The 19,868-nt window shown below is 45.3% G+C and overlaps 1 protein-coding gene across 6 annotated transcripts in view; it reads left to right on the top strand.

Moving 5' to 3' along the window:
- The window catches only part of FBXO34 (F-box protein 34), a 66,628-nt gene that overhangs the window by 22,498 nt on the left and 24,262 nt on the right, over nucleotides 1-19,868 (top strand). For 3 of the 6 annotated variants that reach the window (XM_074956475.1, XM_074956471.1, XM_074956474.1), the window contains exon 2: nucleotides 1,324-1,400. The gene's annotated coding sequence lies outside the window, so the exon portion shown is untranslated. Of the gene's footprint in view, nucleotides 1-1,323; nucleotides 1,401-2,283; nucleotides 2,576-2,824; nucleotides 2,944-4,187; nucleotides 4,395-19,868 lie in introns of those variants that run through there. The other 3 variants (XM_074956472.1, XM_074956470.1, XM_074956473.1) reach the window with 3 other exon arrangements.

The following is a 19,868-nucleotide window of genomic DNA, read 5'->3' as shown; positions in this document are numbered from 1 at the left end:
CAGCACACCATCTGTGCTGGGGAAATTGTCCTCTGACTGGCTGTGAAGCTCTTACGGAGCAGTGAATGTGGATTGTAGCAGAGGGGAGAATCCCTCCTGTTGTGCCTTTTGTGGGTGTCTTTGAAAAGTGTTAAACTTATGACAAAGGTAATATAGCCATTTTCCGTCAGATAGGCTAGAGGTGGAACCATACCCTAAGGCTAGACAGTTGCTACAGTGTCTTGCTGGTGGGTTTAGATCACATTTCAGTAAAGTCACAACTCTTTCCTCTTCTTTGAGCTGACCTTGACTGTCATTCATATATGGACAATACCAAGCTGGGAAGGGTTGCAAGTGCTTTGGAGGATAGGATTAAAATTCAAAATGATCTGGACAAACTGGAGAAATGGTCTGAAGTAAATAGGATGAAATTCAATAAGGACAAATGCAAAGTACTCCACTTAAAGAAGAATCAGTGGTACACATACAAAGTGGGAAATGGCTGCCTAGGAAGGAGTACTGCTGAAAGGGGCCTGAGGGTCATAGTGGACCACAAGCTAAATATGAGTCAACAATGTAGCGCTATTGCAAAAGAAGCGATCATTCTGGGATGTATTAGCAGGAGTGTTGTTAGCAGGACACGAGAAGTAATTCTTCCGCTCTATTCCGCGCTGATTAGGCCTCAACTGGAATAGTGTGTCCAATTCTGGGTGCCACATTTCAGGAAAGATGTGGACAAATTGGAGAAAGTCCAGAGAAGAGCAGCAAAAATGATTAAAGGTCTAGAAAACATGACCTATGAGGGAAGATTGGAAAAAATGGGTTTGTTTAGTCTGGAAAAGAGATGACTGAGAGGGGACATAACAACCTTTTATGTACTTGAAAACTGTTACAAGGAGGAGGGAGAAAAATTTTTGTTGTTATAGGACAAGAAGCAATGGGCTTAAATTGCAGCAAGGGCAGTTTAGGTTAGATGTTAGGAAAATCGTCCTAACTATCAGGGTGGTTAAACACTGGAATAAATTACCTAGGGAAGTTGTGGAATCTCCATCATTGGAGATTTTTAAGAGCAGGTTGGACAAACACCTGTCAGGGATAGTTTAGATAATACTTAGTCCTGCCATGAGTGCAAGGGACTGGACTAGATGACCTCTCGAGGTCCCTTCTGGTCCTATGATTCATATGGTCCCTTCACAGTGGAACCCTCCAGATCTGTTTCCTGGTCAGTGTGTTCTCTGCTGTGCATTTGTTGATGTTTCTGGTGGCTCTTTTTAGTTTAAAGAGCGTGTTTGTTACATATTCATTGTTTGTGGTTCTAACCTCCCTCTTTCTTTTGCTCTTCAGAAATGTCATTCCCGGGAGTGTGCAAGAAACCCTAGAGAACTGTAATGTCTAAGCCTACACGGAGTGACAACGCTAAGGTACTTTTTTAATTGTTGCACAGTTTATTATGGGAATTGTTTACAGGTGCACAGATCATTGCTCTCTGATTTCCTCTCCTCAGTGCAAACTCTTGGCATCCAACTCAAGGCCTCTTGTGATTTTTGGAGCGCCTGCCATGTGGAGCATCACCTTTTCCATAACAATGACCTTATCTCATGACCTCCTGGAACTCTGAGGCCAAAAAAAGTGTCATTCCACAATAACAGGCCAGCAGGAGCCATCCCTTGTAGATAAATTACAGCTGCAGGATAGGTCTGGGTTTGTGTGGGAACATGAGTGACCCATGTAGTGTCATCTACCCAAAGATGTATCTGCTGTTCCAAGCTGTCACTCATCACTCTGGCTGCCCTAGCAGACACGTTCTCCCTTCTGTTTGTATGGGCACACTGCATCCCCTATCGTTGTCTTAGTAAGACCACATTTTGGGCTGGTACTTGCTGTCAGCCTTGGTGGTGTTCCCAGGTCAGGGTTTTTTGCCTTCCTCTGCAGCGTGGGGCACGGTCACTTGCTGGAGGATTCTCTGCACCTTGAAGTCTTTAAACCATGATTTGAGGACTTCAGTAGCTCAGACATAAGTTAGGGGTTTGTTATAGGCGTTGGTGGGTGAGATTCCGTGGCCTGCGTTGTGCAGCAGGTCAGGCTAGACGATCATAATGGTCCCTTCTGACCTTAAAGTCTATGATTCTATGAACTCCTGGACATCTGTGTAACAGAAGGCTTTTAAAAAATACTTTTCAGAATGCAGCTATCTCTTGGGGCTAACATATTGCTAAAATTTAAATGAAAGGCCTTTTAATAATTGTTCCTGCCACACTTGTTAACTTTCAGATGCTAGCTTTCTCTGCTGCTTGATCCTGCAGTGATGCCATAATGCTGAATTTTGGACAGCCCTCATCATTACCATGGCAACAGACTGATGTCACAGACTCAAGGACATGACTTCAGTGCATGATCATGCAGAGGCAGAACCTGATTTGTGAAGGAGAAAGCTGACTAACAGACACCTGAAAAGCAAGCAAGGGGAAGGAAGGTGTTTCAGTTTGAAAATCCCCCTTTTTAAAAGGCAAATATGAATCTGGTCACATCTTAGAGACGGGAATGTTCTGCATGGATGGATGGACGTTCTTAGAATCGATATGCTGACATTTCACAGGTATCCTGTATCTTTTAATCTGAGTGTTCCTTCTCGGCTGAGAAACTTACCTTTTAGTTTAAGACCTTTTAGTGCACCATTTAAAGACTCTTTGTATCTCGTGAACATAGTGAGAAAAATTCTGCTTAGTTAATATATTCAAATAATTAAATTTGTTTCCTGAAGCTTTTATTTCACCCGTATCGTTTGAAAGTGAAAGGGAACTCTGCATCTGCATTATGGTCACATTTTCCTATATCCTATTCGCAGATTCCAAGATTGTTTAATGTGGTCTCCACCCATTTCATTTGGCTGCAACCTTTGCTCCCATGAAAGCAAGGCTGATTGTTCTGAATTGCTGTGTATATGTGCTTTGGCACGACATAAAGGTACCTACAATAGCACATCCATTGTCTGAAAAAAAAAAAAAAAAAAAGAAGCTTGCAGTAATAACTACAAATAAAAGGGTGCAGTGCTGGGGCAAGACAGATAATGGTGCTTTTCCCACCCATTATGTACAGCAAACTCGTAATGCTCTTGTCTTTTGTGTGAGCTCTTAATAAAAGTGATCTAGGGTTTCGTTTCATTAATAGAGTAATGGAGGACTAAAGTGTTTGCATAGTTCATTGCTGTGCTTCTAAGTCAGTGGCTCTTAACCTTTCCAGATGACTGTACCCCTTTCAGGAGTCTGATTTCTCTTGCATACCCCCAAGTTTCACCTCACTTAAAAACTACTTGCTTACAAAATCAGCCATAAAAATACAAAAGGGTCCCACACACTAGTACAGCAAAATGGCATACTTTCTCATTTTTACCATATAATTATAAAGTAAATCAATTGGAATATAAATATTGTACTTACATTTCAGTGCATAGTATATAGAACAGGAGAAACAAGTCATTGTATAAAATTTTAGTTTGTACTGATGTCTCTAGTGCTTTTTATGTAGCTTGTTCTAAACTAGACAAATATCTAGATGAGTTGATGTACCTGCTGGAAGAACTCTGCATACCCCCAGGGATATGTATACCCCTGGCCGAGAACCACTGCTCTAAGTCACTATCTCCTGAATGTGGACTGTTCGGCTCCTCACATCTGAGGATGGGAGACCTAAAAGCTCTTGATTGCACAATGAAGTGTTGTGCTTTTATTTGCATGCCTTGGACAGGTTTTTACCAAATGGACTTGCTGATTTAAGTAAAGCATTTGCACTTGCAGTTAGCAGCCTGCGCACCTCCCTGAAAAAAAAATAGTGCTTTCGTGTGTGGCTAATATAGTTTTGAGTAGTGTCATTCCATTCTGAGTGACTGAATGGATGGCCCAGTGTGTCACACTGCTACAGGATCTGATACAGGTGACTGAGAGTTGTTCATATTGAAGAGCTCCAAAAAATGACTGGGGCACACTTTCAGCACTTGTGCAGCCCACCAGTGTTCCCTAGTGCTGAAGTCCTTTTGCAGGAACTCTGTGAATCGTTTCTGCTTAATATAGTTACATTAGAACTACTGTAGGCAACCTTTGGAAAGTACCAGTTGTTTTTAAATGTTTCATTGTACAGTATTTGACGGGGCAAAAAAATTTCAAGCTGATCACTTTGAGTTTAGAAAAATGAGCAGAGACTTCTTATTGCAGCACAATCTCCTCCAAGAGCAGGAAGCCATAGAATAGTAATAAGCAAGGAGAATTATCGGCTCAATCGGGAGGCTTGGACTGAGGACCTCATCTCCAGCTTCAGGGGACAGGAAGTACCACGGGACCTGGGGCTTCACATTGCTCTGCAATGACCAATCCAAGAGTAACATTCGTGGGCTATGAAGAGTCCTGTCAGCCTTCATCCAGGTGAGAAGGTCATTGTGATATGACCCTTTAAGGGGGAAAGTTTGAGGAACCTAGAAAAGTGTTAAAAAAAAGTTTGGGGAGGTGGGGAAACTCAATATGTACAGAAGTCCAGTCTTGCAATGGAGCCTGTTGAAGAAGCTGTATGCACCAGACAAATGTAACGACACCCAGCTTTTAAGTGAAGGGATCCTGGAAAGCTGCTATCTGGTCCCTTGAGTGTTTGGAGTAGTGAGTAGTTGGTTTGGCCTGTGGATATTTTTCTAATGGAAGGTGTATTATGTGATGACTTTGTACTTTGGCAAAAATGCATGTTCTGTAAGTGCTTAAGAAATGTCTCTTGGATTGTTTGTATGAAGAACCATGTAAAATAGGTTGGAAATACTTATTTGTCTCTTGTTTTTGGGGTCTGTGTAAAATTATACAATTAATGCAAAGAGCAGGGGATGCTTCTTCCTAAAAAGAAGGAAAGACCTGACAGTGGGAAAAGAAAAGGGGTGAAAAAGGCAGAAGTGAAGAGGGATGGTTCACCGGGTGTTCATTCAATAAAGACCTCATCAGATGGGAGTGAGACAGATTTACAATGTGTAACAATAAATTACTGATCTCCATCTCCAGGAATAAAAGCCCTGGACTTTCAAATTGTTGAAACTCGTGTTTTAAAAAAAAAAGACTTGTGTGTAGTTGTTCTTAGCAATCTAGTAATCCTTAATGAACATATGAAGTAAACTTTGGGGAATTCTTCTCCTGTCCCTGTGCTATACAGTATTTTCTTTGGCATCTGGTAGCTGCACCTAAAATTATTAAAACTGAAAGCTTTCTGTAAAGCCAGTTCACTTTTGCCATTTGTTTACTTTTTTCATCCTGTCACTTGGAGCAGTCAATTTCACTTCTTTGTTCTCATACTGTTTCTGAATGCTGCAATGGTAGGGTGGTGTAGACTTCTGGTGAATAATAATTCTCTAAAAGTAAAGTGTATGCAAACAAATTTTGAAAATACATTTTTTCACTTGACCAAAAGTTGTTTTTTACATACCCTAAATTTTGAGCCTACCCTGACCCAACAGTGTGGCTTTAAAATATTTCCCCCTTTCCCTACCTTTAAAACCAAGTAATTTGTTACTGCCATTATGCATTGGCCTGTCTACTTAAGATGTGGTTATACTTCCCCAAGAATTGCATGAGCAGTGTTTCAGCACAGGGATTCCTCTTGCTCCAGCAAGTAGTTTCATTTCGCTGTAGGGTGGGATGCAGCTACAGTGAGTTTCCAGGTTCCTATCACTGTGATTGAGGAGGGGCTGTTTATAGTAGTGATGATAAAAAGAGTTATTTGGAGGTTAGTCAGTGGTACAATTATCAGAGCTATGAGATAGTGGAGGAATAGCTCAAATTGAAAAATTAAAAAGACTTAAAAAAACCCTGTTTTTTTTTCTTGCGGGAGAGGTTTGAAATTTTTTCCTGCAAGCTTGTAGAACACTAATGAGACATGTTAAATGTTGAGAGATTAACTTGATTATTGCTCTAGCAATGTTCTTTCATGCTAGTAAAATTCAGTTGGCTTTCAGAAGAGGGATTTAGTTGTGATTTGTTACCTAAATCCCAACACTAGAAGCAAGCACTCTGAAGTTGCATTTTTATTCTGTCTCTAGTGTTATGTTATTACATCATGCAGTAAATCTCTTACAGAGCATTCATGTACAGAGAGACTTAAAAGTGTGTTGAATAATTTCATGGTGATCCCATTGCCCCTATCAACTTAAATCAGGTTCATTTAAACAAGCCTGTTAGAAGTAGTTTCAGGTACTTTATCTGCTTCTGAATCCCCTTGCGAGTTTGTTTGTGTTTTCATTCACTTTTCCTCCTCTTAAAAATTCTTTTGATCTCCTCTGTTCTGTGGGTTTCTCCTACATAGAAGATATTGACTGACCCTACAGGGAAATTGACTATACACAGAGTTCTATTTTCTCAGTTTGCTTACATTTGATATCTTTTTATTTAATCTTTCAATCAGTCCTTCTAGAGGTTACTTGGAATAACAGTAGGGACAACATTTTCAGGCAGATACGCTTTTTAGAAAAGCGTGTCTCTCTTTAAATTAGTAGTTTGCATCAACAGAGCCCATAGCAAATGGGTAGACTTTCATAGTACGCTAAAGTCCTGCAGTGGGACTGGGATCCCATGGGTCCTGCAGGACCCCACTGCCATAATAGTGGGAGTGAGTAAAATGTTCGTTGTTGCGGGTGGGATGGGGTGGGTAAAAAAAACCAAACTGCGATAATTTGTGGAAAAACACTAAATCTCTTGTCAGTTTGTCATAAATAGAATTTCAGCGATGTAAAGCAAGTTTTTCTTTTTTTAAATAAAGGTTTTAATAGTTAAATTTAGGCAAGGGATAGAAACAGATTTGCTGTCTGTTATAACAGGAGTTCAAGTTTTGGTTTTTTTACATGGTTTAAGCAAGATTTGTTAAATTGTTTTAGTGGTAAAAATTGTGTCGGAATTGTGTGTGTGTGTAAAAAAAAAAAAAATTAACAAACTTTTTTTTTTTTTTTTTTAGTAGCATGGGGCTATCTCTCTTGCAGGATTTGTGGGATCTCAGGTTTTTGCAGGTGGGAGCAGGATAAAAATGCAACAATGCAGGAGCGGGTGAGAGTGGGTATTGTGGGGCTGAGTGGGATTAACAGATAGTCCAGTGCAGGGTTTCTGATATATGCTGCAAATTTTTTTTTTTAAAGTATGAAGGGAGGGATACTGAGTGAGATTCCTCTTAATTCATCTATGATCAGAATTCCAGTGCAAACTAGAAAACATCTTTTGTTGAAATTTGGATATTATTTTTTCAGCCTTTTTTTTTTTTCTTTCCAAATAATTAATGAAATTGCAATTCATGCTGTTTGTATGGTAGTTGCTAGTGCTTGGAACAGTTAAAAGTTTAATCATCTAAGTAGTTGCTAGTCATGATCTTGTGGTTCCTAGCTCTAGGTTTTGTGGCTCCTGTTTTCTTTTTTTTAAGAGCCATGAAGTTTATAGGTCTTGAAATTGACTGTTGCAAAGGGCAGTTGTAAAATCTGAACCATTAATGTCAGAAGATACAGTACTGAACTTTGGTCTTTGCTGCTGTTATGCTGTTGACTTGCTCCTCAAAAAGGCTTATACGCAGTTGAACTTGTTTGCAGAGGACATCTATCATGTTTTCTCCATTGAAAGGTTTATAGAGAATCTGACTGGTAATTGAGTAAGGTATGACTTTTAACGGAAGTTATCACATGCCTCTGTTTTTATCCAACATGCAACATCTTTAAGATGAATTTAAGCTTGTGGGCACATATCCGTGCTTTTGAATGCATGTTACGCTGCCTAGTCCTTGTTTATGTGGACAGCCCCTCTGTCTCGGGTGGTTGTGGCAAATAGCTTTGCACTTGTGGGGTTGTCAAGTTGTGCTTAGTGCAGTTGGGGATCCCATCCGTGTGATAACACTACTGGAAGAATCAAGCCCCGTGTTTTCTGCTTTGACACCTCACTAACCTGTTCCCTTTTTCATGCATGTGCTCTGACTTCATAAGCTGATCCTGTAAAGTTTGTATGTAGGCATCCTCGGTCTGTGTCTAATGGTACTTAGAGAATGTGGTGCCACATGGAAATCACAGAGCCTGACCATGTGAGGTACTGAGTCCCCCCCCCCCCCCCCCCCCGGCACTGTGGAGTTTTGAACCCTTAACGAGTGGGTTTTGACTGCCTTCAGTGTGAAATCTGTCTGATTGGGAATCCGTTAAATTCTTGTACGTGTGCTCTGAATGTAAAACTGCACCAGCACCGTATGACTGAGAGTCTGGGGCATTCTAGTTCTTCTTTGAGTGATTGCTCATGTCAATTCCAACTTGGTGTGTGCATGCCGTGTGCATGGCAGCCGGAAGGTTTTTCCCCTAGCAGCACCTGTCGGGTCGGTCCAGGTGGCCCCTGGAGTTGTGCCTCCATGGCACTGAATATATGGCCCTGCTGGCCTGCCGCCACCTTAGTTCCTTCTTACTGCCTATGATGATTAGCAGGAACCCTTGTTATCTCTTGCTTTGCAAGAGTACCTTCTCTAGCAGTCTTGAACTTTCTTCCTGTAAATAGGTTATAGTAGTAGTTAGTCTAGTATAGTTGAAACAAGTTTCATTTCGGGGTACCTCCCCTCCTTTTGTCCCAGTACCGGGGCATGCCCTGTGCAGCGTGTGGCAAGTCTATGCCTAGAAGTGACCCCCACACTTTCTGCTTGAAGTGTTTGGGGGAAAGCCACCAGAATGAATGCTGCAAAATCTGCAGGGAATTTTGTCCGAGGACTCAGAAGGAGAGGGATCAGCGCCTCAAGATCCTTCTGATGGAGGCTGCTTTCCTAGGGTTATGTTGACTCCTGCCCCTGCACAGTCCAGGTCCCCAGCACTCCCCTATCAGGGAAGGCCTGTGATCTGCAGTTGCCTTCCACGCCGAAGACGTTCGAGGCTGCCAAGGACCTCATTGCCTTCACGGCACCTCTCCGAGGCGAGACAGGACACCAAGCTCAGTGTCAGTGGCACCCGTGAAACCCTCAGTGCTGTCCAGAGGCAAGCTGGCGATGGTACCATGCCAGTCGTCATCTCCTCAGCACCGGTCTCCGGTACTATCCACCAGTGGGCGGATAGGGGAGCCACATCGGTCCCCGAGTTTCAGTCTCCGCTCTTGGGCATCAGTGCGCAGTTGGTTCTCTTATAGCGAGAGCTTGGAGTTGGAAGCAGAATCCTGTAGATCCAGGAGAAGCAGATGATCCAGGACGGACAGACGTGGACATCAGTAGCTTCTTCCGGGGCCCTGACCTGGTCAGTGGCAGGCTCCTGCCCAGTGGCCTTTCTGGACTCCCTGGGCGTTCCACCAGGGTCAGGACCAGAGTCAGAGGTCCTACTCCAGGTTGGTGTCTGTGGCCTCAGTATCATATGGTGGCCTCAGTATTATATGTGCCTTCAGTACCTCACGTGGAACAGGACCAAATGTTTGCTGTAACAGCACCAACCGCACCGGAAGACTGGGTGCTGCAAGATCCCCTCAGTGCCGAGGGCAGGGAACAGCTAGGGCCTTGTCCTTGCCTGATGAGGTGGTGGTGGGAATGTCAATGGTCCCTGTCCTGCAGGACAGCAGGGTTCTCCAGCAGCTGATGTGGAGGGCGGTGCAGAACCTGGGGATCCAGGCCGAGCAAGTCGTTGAAACATCAGACCCCATGGTGGACATTCTCGCCCCTTCTGTTCCCTCCCGTATTGCCTTGCCACTCATTAAAACAATACAGGACACCACCAAGGCCCTGTGGCAGACCCCCCGCCTCCTTACCACCAACGGCACCTATACACTCATCCCTCGCCCAGACTCCCTAGTGATGGGGGCGGCTAATGAGCAGGAGCGCCAAGGTTACCAGGGATCCTCCCTGAAAAACTGGGAGGCGAAAAAGCTGGAACTCTTTGGGAGGAACATTTATTCCATCGGGGGGCTCCAGCTCTGACTTTCTAATCACCAGGCTGTCTTCAGTAGGTAGAGCTACAACTCCAGTGGAGCGATAGCAAAATTTATGGAGCTGTTGCCACAGGACTCCAGGGCAGAGCCCTCCTTGGTAGAGGAGGGTAAGCTTATTGCCCGGGCTTTGCTGCAGGCAGCCCTTGATGTGGCTGATTTGGCCACCCGCACCATGGCCTCCGGAGTAGCCATGAGGAGGAGCTCCTGGCTCCAAGTCTCAGGGCTCCCATATGAGGTCCAACAAACTATCCAGGACTAGGGAGGTAAATAGTGTTTTAAAAAAAGCAAACATTTAAACTATTAAAATTGTACCAGTTAAACGTTTAACCATTAGGCTCCACTGCTGGCCCACACCCCCGGGATCCCAGCTGCCAGCCCCAGGGACTCCGCTTGCTGCTGGCCCCTTGAGCAGCCCTGAGCACAGGGCTGGCAGCAGAGTCCCGTAGCAGAGTTTAAACGTTAACCGGAATACCTGACCTTATCGGTTAACGTTTTACATCCCTATCCAGGACCACCTCTTTGAGGGCTTGATCCTCTTTTCAGAAAAGACGGACTCACAGCTTCATAGCCTCAAGGACTCGAGGGCCAGCGTCAAGTCCCTTGGCTTGTACGCTTCGGCCACACAATGTAGGCATTTTAAGCTACAACCTCTGCGTCATTTTTACCACCCTCAAAACATGCAGGACTTTTCTTGGAGGCAGAATAGGAACAACAGGAAGAGGTCTCGCTCTTCGTCACCCCAGGGCTCTGGGCAGGCTTCATAATCTGCAGGCCAGAAGCAGAACTTTTGAAGGAAGCGACACACCAGTCCAGACTCTGGATCCATTGCTCCTTACCTTCTCGTGATGACTGTCCCATTTCTACCCTTTGTGGGTCCGAATTAATTGGATCGCTGGGTACTCTGCATGGTAGAAAGGGGATACTCCCTCCAATTCTCTTCCCTCTCTCCCTTCCACCTGTCTTCCCCGTCCCTCTTTAGGGACCCTTCTCATGAACAATTCCTCACGCAGGAGGTGCACTCGCTCCTATCGCTGGGGGCAGTGGAAGAGGTTCCTCAGGAGCTGAAAGGCAAGGGGTTCTATTCGTGGTATTTCCTAATACCAAAAGCCAAAGGAGGCCTCAGGCGTATCCTAGACCTGCAAGACCTCAACAAGTTAATGAAGAAACTGAAGTTCCACATGGTCTCTTTGGCCTCCTTATCCCTTCCTTGGATCCAGGAGACTGGTATGCCGCCCTCGACTTGAAAGACGCTTACTTTCATATTTCAGTAACGCCATCCCACAGAAGGTACCCCAGCTTCATGGTAAACCACAATCATCATCAGTTCACAGTCCTTCTGTTCTGCCTGTCAACGTGTGTTTACCAAGTGCATGGTAGTCATGGCTGTATTCTTACACAAGCGTCAGGTGCAGGTATTTCCATACCTTGATGACTGGCTAGTCAAGGGCCGAGTTAATCAAGGAGGAGTGTGTGTATGGCGGGGAAAGAGTTATGGTAGCTTGGATACCTTCATTGTGAAATACAATAATTCTGCATTTCCTGGTTTCTAACCCTTTCTTTGTCTTTAAACTCTTCCATTCTTTAGTTAATTCTAAATTATTTTCTATTGGAAAACCTGTCTGTCATCTATTTCTGCGGTATCACTTGCATGCATACATATATTCACATATATATATATATATGTGTGTGTGTATTCCATGTTCAAAAAGTAATGCAGTACTCCAGACTTCATTAAAATTGGACAGTTGGGAAACACATAAGCCAAGGCTTCCACAGCAATGTTATTGTAGTGGGTACCTTCTAACTTTATAGCAATGTTTAACAACATATAAAAACAAAGTATCACGCTACACAATGAACGATTTTAAACAGGAGTGGAAAATATTGTGCTGGAATATAGTGGCTGCGTTGACATTTCTGGTGCAGTATTTTTTTAAACTGTGACCATAGCAATACACTAACTTTTTTGCATTTAATTTCCGTTTTTTAAAATTAAATACTAGTTGAAAGAAGGAAATTGAATCTGAAGCTTTGTCTTGCAGAACTTTTCAAAGTCCTGCAAAGTCAAACTGCAACAAGATGCACACTGCAACACAAACTGATAGTTTTATATTATGGAACATGGTCCTGAATTTGAAAATGCCCGTAACTTAAGACAAATTTTCTTTCAAACCTAGCAAAGTATAAGCAGGTGGAGAACTGCTTATGTACCAAGTTTGAAGTTTCAGAGGTCAGCTGTTTTGAGATACCTTTGCAAAATAAAAAATATTAGATTTCCATTAAAGCATTGGGTGGGAGCATTATCTCTTTCATAACTTAAATCCTTTCAAACTTTCATTCAGATCTTCCCAGAGCAGACTCTAAGAATGGCAAATTCCAGCACAACCTTGTTTGAGAAAGCTGTTAGCATGTGAAAATGGGGAGGGAGATTATAATAGACTATGCAATTTAAACTAAAGTAGTAATGTAACTGTTTGCACAAGTACTGTAAAAGTTTTGTCTGACCATTGCATAGTTGTTGGTATTTTGTAATCTGGTATCCACGTTGATGTATCCGAGACTTACAGGAGGCCCCTGGGAAAATTTGGATGCTTGGCTGTGATGGGCAACATAATCTGACATCTCCATGTTGGGATGGTTGAATGAGTCCGTGTGGATAAAAAGATGTATTATCCTCTTGGCATAACAAATGGTGTTAAACAGGGTTGTGTTTCCTCTCCCCCGGCCCCCTATTGCTTCACAGCAGTGTGAGATGGGACAACTCATGACATAACCTACTGGGGAGATGTGTAAGATTCCACTCATAGCCTGTGTACAACAGCAAAGGTGTCAGAAGGATATGTTCTTCTTCAAGTAGCGTCCCTAAGAGTGCTCCATTTCCTTTGATTGGAGATCTTCCTTTAGCAATGTCCGTTGGGTCTATGCATGTGCTTCATCTAGCCCCATGCCACACACTGAGGATATATAGGGCTGTGTGGGCGAACCACCCTCAGTTCCTTCGCTAACACCTTCGCCTGAGGTGGAGCTCTAGCGAGTCTGCCTTCTGCATGTCTCAGCATGTTTTGCAGTTGTTCTGTATTTAGTTTACTGTGTCTCGTTGGCATGTTGTTGTCAGTATTGGATTTAGTTAGATAGCAGTGAGAGGTTTGGATTTTTTCCTCTCCTCTTTTTTTTCTGGGAAGCTTATTTGCCCTGGCTGGGAATGCCAGGCTCTGCAGGTGGTTCTTTGAGTAGATGCAGCTGTGTATTCCACTTAGGTGTGTGCACGCCCAGCACACTGGGGCTGGAGAACTTGTCTAGAAGTACCCTTAGAGGGGTGGTGCTCACACCTCGTGGCTGTAGCCCCTCCCCTGGCTGTCTGAAGCGGCACTGCGCTGACCCCCCCCAACCCCCCAGTTCTTTCTTGCCGCTGGTGGCTGGACACCAAGCTCTGTGTTGTTTTCAGCCTCACGATCTGCTATTCAGTGACTTTTTTTCTAGTTGTACGTAGTTCATTAGTAGTTCTAGTACAGTGTTAGACCTGTTATTAGTTGGTTGTAGTTTGTGTTACCTGGTGATGCCCTCACCAGGGTTTAAACATTGTCCGTCGTGTGGGGGAGATCTTAACAATAATCCTCACACGTGGTGCTTGTTGTGCCTAGGCAAAGCCCATGTCAAGAAGTGGTGTTCAACTTGCAGATCGTTCATGAAAGAGACTCAAGTGGTGAGGGATCTTTGTCTTAAGTAGCACTGGCTCGAACAGGCCACGTGGCTTTTTCTGGCACTGAGGCCCTTGTCAGATCGGAGGTTGCCCTCGTGTTCTGAGTGTGCTGTTGCTTTGTGTCCTGGAGCTGGCACCTCTCCAAAGAGATGGAATCTTTCCCTGTCGAGAAAAAGGTCGCAAAATACTGACTGAGGTCGCTCCAGCTCCTGTGGGGACTCATCTCCTTCCTCCAGAAGGAGCATGGATCGGTATGTGGTGAACGCTGGTGCTTGGGATGACAGCGATTGACAAGACCTGCTCCCAGCACTGTGCAGGGAGATCAGAGACCCCATACCGTTGACTCCAGTTCTGGCCCCAGGATGTCCGTAGAGTCTGATACTGACGAGGGTGATGCTGACGCCAGCTGCTTCTGTGCTGGCGGCATGTCAGGCAGCAGTGGACTTCCTCTGTCCTGACCTCTCCCTCGGTCCAGGACTTTTTGTCAGGGCTGCATCCTTTATAATCCTATTGGCTGGGCGGGCTGCTCAACCCTGTGGATCTGTTGGCCCCACACCCTGATGTTTCCCTTCCATGGTCAGGGGAAATGGGCCAGTACTGGACTTGGCACAAGGGACCTTCTTGGCACAAGGAACCTCTTCAGTACTCCTGTGGCTGGTGCTGCCAATGTTACCATGGAGCAGTCACCACTCTTCACCTCAGCAATGTTACTTCAGTATCAATGCTGACTTCAGGGTTGACACTGCTCTTGGCAGTGGAAACATCAGCAGTACCATTTCCACCTTCAGCACCAGCTCCTTCCTCATTCTGGGCTATGGGCATGTCGGACTGGCTGCTCGCAGCCTCAGGGTTTGTCCCAGGTTTTGGGGGAAAGCAGTGGGGCTGCTTGGCATCTGAGTTGGGATCTTACTCTTCCTGCTCTCCACTGCTTGAGCAAGGACTATTCGTGAAATGTAATGGGAACCAGGATTGGTGCTTGTCTTGCGATTGGGACGGGGGGCCCTGGCCTGAAGCAAACTGGCCACCAAGACCCTATCCATATCAGTGGCCTAGATGAAATCTGTAGGCTGCCCGTTGGTCGCAGAGGTCTGACTCCTTGTCTCGCTTGCAGCTGAGATTGCTAGTGTCAGTTCATTACACAGTCCTCAATGTGGAGAAGACATGCGCTAGCCTTTGCAACCTGAGCTGAAACTTCCCAAACACTTCAAGCAAAATACAGGTAAAATGAGGTAAAATATAAAACAGGTTAATTAACTACAGAAAGATAGATATATTTTAAGTGATTTTTAAGTAGTTGACATATCACAAGAGAGAGTCGTCCTGTCCCCCCCTACCACCCCCCCCCCCCCAAAAAAAAAAAGAAAAAGAAAAAGGATAAGTGCACAGTCTAAATCTTATTACACTCGGCAGTATTTAGATCAAGCAATTTTCTCATACCACTGGATGTTACAATTTTTACACAGGCTTCTCTCTCTTGAGCCTGGGACCAGTCTCCTCAGTTGAAGTCTTTGTCTTTCCCATGTTCTTGATGCTCCAGTGTAGGTGGGGGAGGAGAAAGGCAAAAGCATTATGCCACTCTCCCCTATTTTATGTCCTTAGTCCATGTGCCTGGAAGACACTTGCTCAGACGTATCCTTGTGGGCTTTGCTGAGTCTCAGGGTTGAGCAATTCCCCTGATGTGATCTTGTGCAGCTTGAGTCATAGAGTTGAGCAGTCCCCTTTGTGTGGTGCTTGTGCAATTGTCATTGAATTGCAAACCCTTTGATTACAACTCCCCTGTTGATTAATGGTCATTTAACACCCTCCTGGGAATGGGTCATCACTTAGCAGTAAAGGCTCTCAAACTTATAACACATTTCAATAGCAACCATACAGCAAAATCTCATAACTTCATATGCACTAATGATATACATATTTAAACAGAACAGTGGGTTTCAGCAGATCATGACCTTTCATATGTCCTCTTACATGGCATGCTTTGTATGAAATATCACCATCATATATGAATGATGAATATAGGAGTTACAGGGTGCTATTTTGAGGTACAATGTGTCACACAAACGTCCTTGTATATGTCACAGACACTGCCGCTAGATCCATCTTCACAGCAGTTGTTATGCGCAGGGTGTCACGGCTTCAGCTGTCAGGGTTCCTGAGAGAGGTTCAGAATACTGTTGAGTACCTCATATTCGATGGTCTGAAGCCCTTCTCTGGGACCACGGATGGGTCCCTGCACACACTGAAGGATTCCAGGGCCATATTGAGTTCTCTGGGTATGTACACTCCTGTGAGCAAGAAGAGATTTAGTAGGTCTCAAACTGTCCAGAGGTTGCACCTGGCTCAGTTATCTGGATTTCACAGAATCACTGAATCCGCTAGAAAGAGACAAAAATTCCAGAGGAAAAGAGCTTCTCACCCTCCTTCAGCAAGAACTTAATAATCATCGAAACAATAATTTTGATGGTTGGTCAAGAATTCAATTGTCCCCTCACATCTAGTTTGCAAGCTGCAACCTTTCACCCACCATCCCACTTCTGGAGATTCTTTCCCATTTCCAGCAGGCCTGGCGGCATATTACAACAGACAAGTGGGTTATAGAGATTATAACATCGGGCTACGCCATGCACTTTATGTCCCTTCCTCCCATCCCCTTCCCCATTCATAGTAAGGGACCCCTTTCACAAAACTACACTGAGCCAAGAAGTACGCTCTCTCTCCTTTGTTTAGGAGTGGTAGAACCAGTCCCATTCCCTCACAGGGGGAAAAGGTTTTACTCAAAGTATTGTGCCAAAGAAGGACAGAGAGTAGAAATACATCCCACACACAGGGAATACCTACATTTCTCTGTGGGCCAGGATCATTTTCAATACAGAGTACTTCCCTTCAGCTTCTCTTTGGTCCCAGGGGTATTCTTAAAAGTTCTCATGGTAATAGAGCCATCCTGTCCATAGGATGGACCGGGGCAACCGCCCCAGGCCCCGCGCTTTGGGGGGCCCTGAGCTTTGGTCACGCGGGGTCCAGGGCAACCTGCAGGGCTAGCGGGGGGCCTGGAGCCGGCAGCCGCAAGCGACCTGTCCTCACCCCACCGGCTCCTGGTACTTGGGGGAGGGGGTGGAAGCCAGAAAGAGGTGGGGCAGGGCCTTGGGGGAAGGGATGGAGTGGGGGTGGGGTCTGGGGTCCCGCACTCCTCAGGGATGGCCCTGGTAATAGTGGGTTACCTTTGCTGAGAAGCAATTTTAGTCTTCCCATATCTCAACGACAGGCTATTCAGGGGCCAATCTTACGAAACGACACTAATTTCTACCCAGACAGCTCTTTCCCTCTTCCAGGAATTTAGGTCTTCAGCTAAATGTAAAAAAAAAAAAATCCATGTTAGCTCGGTACGAAACTGCAGAAAAACCTGAGTGTCTCTGGATTAAGTTTAGAAGTGTGAGCAACAAGAGTGATGTAGTGGTGGGAGTCTGCTATAGACCACCGGACCAGGGGGATGAGGTGGATGAGGCTTTCTTCCAGCAACTCGCAGAAGCTACTAGATCGCACGCCCTGGTTCTCATGGGTGACTTTAATTTTCCTGATATCTGCTGGGAGAGCAATACAGCGGTGCATAGACAATCCAGGAAGTTTTTGGAAAACGTAGGGGACAATTTCCTGGTGCAAGTGCTAGAGGAGCCAACTAGGGGGGGAGCTTTTCTTGACCTGCTGCTCACAAACCGGGAAGAATTAGTGGGGGAAGCAAAAGTGGATGGGAATTTGGGAGGCAGTGACCATGAGTTGGTTGAGTTCAGGATCCTGACACAGGGAAGAAAGGTAAGCAGCAGGATACGGACCCTGGACTTCAGGAAAGCAGACTTTGACTCCCTCAGGGAACGGATGGATAGGATCCCCTGGGGGACTAACATGAAGGGGAAAGGAGTCCAGGAGAGCTGGCTGTATTTCAAGGAATCCCTGTTGAGGTTACAGGGACAAACCATCCCGATGTGTCGAAAGAATAGTAAATATGGCAGGCAACCAGCTTGGCTTAATGGTGAAATCCTAGCGGATCTTAAACATAAAAAAGAAGCTTACAAGAAGTGGAAGGTTGGACATATGACCAGGGAAGAGTATAAAAATATTGCTCGGGCATGTAGGAATGAAATCAGGAGGGCCAAATCGCACCTGGAGCTGCAGCTAGCAAGAGATGTCAAGAGTAACAAGAAGGGTTTCTTCAGGTATGTTGGCAACAAGAAGAAAGCCAAGGAAAGTGTGGGCCCCTTACTGAATGAGGGAGGCAACCTAGTGACAGAGGATGTGGAAAAAGCTAATGTACTCAATGCTTTTTTTGCCTCTGTCTTCACTAACAAGGTCAGCTCCCAGACTGCTGCGCTGGGCATCACAGCATGGGGAGTAGATGGCCAGCCCTCTGTGGAGAAAGAGGTGGTTAGGGACTATTTAGAAAAGCTGGACGTGCACAAGTCCATGGGGCCGGACGAGTTGCATCCGAGAGTGCTAAAGGAATTGGCGGCTGTGATTGCAGAGCCATTGGCCATTATCTTTGAAAACTCGTGGCGAACGGGGGAAGTCCCAGATGACTGGAAAAAGGCTAATGTAGTGCCAATCTTTAAAAAAGGGAAGAAGGAGGATCCTGGGAACTTCAGGCCAGTCAGCCTCACCTCAGTCCCCGGAAAAATCATGGAGCAGGTCTTCAAAGAATCAATCCTGAAGCACTTACATGAGAGGAAAGTGATCAGGAACAGTCAGCATGGATTTACCAAGGGAAGGTCATGCCTGATTAATCTAATCGCCTTCTATGATGAGATTACTGGTTCTGTGGATGAAGGGAAAGCAGTGGATGTATTGTTTCTTGACTTTAGCAAAGCTTTTGACACCGTCTCCCACAGTATTCTTGCCAGCAAGTTAAAGAAGTGTGGGCTGGATGAATGGACTATAAGGTGGGTAGAAAGTTGGCTAGATTGTCGGGCTCAACGGGTAGTGATCAATGGCTCCATGTCTAGTTGGCAGCCGGTGTCAAGTGGAGTGCCCCAGGGGTCGGTCCTGGGGCCGGTTTTGTTCAATATCTTCATAAATGATCTGGAGGATGGTGTGGATTGCACTCTCAGCAAATTTGCAGATGATACTAAACTGGGAGGAGTGGTAGATACGCTGGAGGGCAGGGATAGGATACAGAGGGACCTAGACAAATTGGAGGATTGGGCCAAAAGAAATCTGATGAGGTTCAATAAGGATAAGTGCAGAGTCCTGCACTTAGGACGGAAGAATTCAATGCACCGCTACAGACTAGGGACCGAATGGCTAGGCAGCAGTTCTGCGGAAAAGGACCTAGGGGTGACAGTGGACGAGAAGCTGGATATGAGTCAGCAGTGTGCCCTTGTTGCCAAGAAGGCCAATGGCATTTTGGGATGTATAAGTAGGGGCATAGCGAGCAGATCGAGGGACGTGATCGTCCCCCTCTATTCGACATTGGTGAAGCCTCATCTGGAGTACTGTGTCCAGTTTTGGGCCCCACACTACAAGAAGGATGTGGATAAATTGGAGAGAGTCTAGCGAAGGGCAACAAAAATGATTAGGGGTCTGGAACACATGACTTCTGAGGAGAGGCTGAGGGAACTGGGATTGTTTAGTCTGCAGAAGAGAAGAATGAGCGGGGATTTGATAGCTGCTTTCAACTACCTGAGAGGTGGTTCCAGAGAGGATGGTTCTAGACTATTCTCAGTGGTAGAAGAGGACAGGACAAGGAGTAATGGTCTCAAGTTGCAGTGAGGGAGGTTTAGGTTGGATATTAGGAAAAACTTTTTCACTAGGAGGGTGGTGAAACACTGGAATGCATTACCTAGGGAGGTGGTAGAATCTCTTTCCTTAGAAGTTTTTAAGGTCAGGCTTGACAAAGCCCTGGCTGGGATGATTTAATTGGGGATTGGTCCTGCTCTGAGCAGGGGGTTGGACTAGATGACCTCCTGAGGTCCCTTCCAACCCTGATATTCTATGATTCCTGTACAGAGACTATAATTCACTGGGGTATATTTGGATTTGTTGGCAGCCAGGGCCTTCCCTCCCACAGACAGATTCGTAATTTTGGCAAACCTGGTGGGGACAGATTCCCACATCCCAGGTGAGTACCCTAACCACTGGGCTAAAAGTTATGAGAGAGGTCCTACTCCCCCTCGTCCCCACCCTAGCCGTTTTGGGTAAGTTTGTCTACAGGGGCTCAATCCGGTAGGTGAGCTCGGAGCATACTCACAGGATCAGGCCTCGCTGGTGAGTTA

The sequence above is a fragment of the Natator depressus genome, chromosome 6 (assembly GCF_965152275.1).
Source record: "Natator depressus isolate rNatDep1 chromosome 6, rNatDep2.hap1, whole genome shotgun sequence".
Classification (NCBI taxonomy): Eukaryota; Metazoa; Chordata; order Testudines; family Cheloniidae; genus Natator; species Natator depressus.
This window is presented reverse-complemented; position numbering and strand designations above follow the sequence as displayed.